Source organism: Trifolium pratense, linkage group LG6 (genome assembly GCF_020283565.1).
Source record: "Trifolium pratense cultivar HEN17-A07 linkage group LG6, ARS_RC_1.1, whole genome shotgun sequence".
Lineage (NCBI taxonomy): Eukaryota > Viridiplantae > Streptophyta > Magnoliopsida > Fabales > Fabaceae > Trifolium > Trifolium pratense.
The window spans coordinates 9,597,474-9,599,069 of NC_060064.1; the positions used below are offsets into that span (position 1 = coordinate 9,597,474).

The 1,596-nt window shown below is 27.6% G+C and overlaps 1 long non-coding RNA gene across 1 annotated transcript; it reads right to left on the bottom strand.

The window, feature by feature from the left end:
• Positions 1-222: 222 nt before the first annotated feature.
• LOC123888166 lies at positions 223-1,287 on the bottom strand. Its single transcript, XR_006801994.1, has 3 exons — positions 1,236-1,287; positions 945-1,096; positions 223-318 (listed from the first exon to the last, which is right to left on the bottom strand). It is a non-coding gene; the product is annotated as an uncharacterized LOC123888166 (long non-coding RNA).
• Between the last annotated feature and the right edge of the window lie 309 nt (positions 1,288-1,596).

Below are 1,596 nucleotides of genomic sequence, written 5' to 3' on the forward strand. Positions count from 1 at the left end.
AATAAATAGTTGTTTCGGACGTTGTTGTAGGCTTGTTTTTGAAGAGGGTTTAGCTCCAAAAACTTCTGAGCATTCCACCAATACTTAGAGGAATAATTACATGGTTGAAGATTAGTGCTTTGTGCTTGGCAAGCATTGATGCCAAATGATCTATAGTGAGCTTCAAAGGGTGCATCATTCCAGTTAATTGGAACTCCATTAGAGCCCCATGGATTAGTCCATATTGTTGCATAAACCTTCATTGCTTGTGTTCGATAACTTCCTCCTTTATCTTTGCTATTCTTGAACACTCTTATAGGTGTGCCATCCACAAAAAATCTGAAACATTTCATATAACAAACTAATATTTAGATTTGCAAACTAAGATCTTCAATTATTTTCATATAAAAAAAGTACATACAATTATTAAGGATCTTCAATTTGATTTCAAAAGGTCATCTCAACTATTTTTGGAAAATTCATTATATCTAATAGTCTGATTGGTAGGGTTTTAAAGGCTAAGTCCATATTTTAAAATATATTTGATATTTTAAAAATAAATAAAATCAGAGAACAATATGATGAATAATTGTATAATATTTCAATTGCAGTTAATTAATTTTAAAAAATATTTTATAGTGCCAATAATTTAAAAGAGAAAAGTAAGCCCTCTCCACCTTTCTAAAATATTTCAATCCAAACATACGTACCTAATATTTTATACATATTTTTCAATCACAAAAATATGGTTTAATCTAACTTATTTAAAGGAGAATATTAAGTTAAAATGTCAAATTAATCACATGGGGTTTATAAATTCTATTTAAGCCTAATATCATCCTAATGTGAAATTTTGAGTTTTTTCAAATCCTTACAAAAAAGATAAAAAATAATAATTCTACAGGAACAAAAAATAATACAAGGCAAGAAAAAAAGAGAAGAATAATGAGAATATTGTTACATACACTATGTGTTTTTCATTCAAAAGAAGTGTGTAATCATGAAAATCTTGCCCATTAATATAAATGTTTGTGTGCAATATAGGAGGTTGATTAAGATTGCCACCTAAAAATTCAAAGTCAATTTCATCTCGAGTAGTCCCGGTATCAGAAATCAACTGCAACAAATAGAAATTGAGAAGCAATAATAAAATTATTTAAGTTTAAAGTGTAAACTAATACTATGAATTAAAATAAATTCATATATACACGTGCAAAAATAAAATCACAATAATATTGATATATAAGAAAAAGTACATAAAAGGTAGTGATCACGGCAGTTGAATCCTTTTTAGGCAACTTAATTCTCATGCTGAACCATCCGAAACCATAGCTTTGAACAGATTGAAAACCAGAACCTAAGATTAAAACAATTGTTAGAAATTTTTTGTTAAATAATGGTTATTGCTTAAAATCACTAGAAAAAGTTAAAATAACAACGTAAATTAGAGACAAAATAATTATATTATTCATCAAATTTAGCGTCGCTAACACTCAAGCGAAGATATTTAGAAATTTTTTTCTTCGAGTATTTGTCACTATTCTAACTTTTTTAATAGATAAAATGTGTATGTATAATGAACTATGCATGTCATACCGGAGTTTTGATCCAACGTGA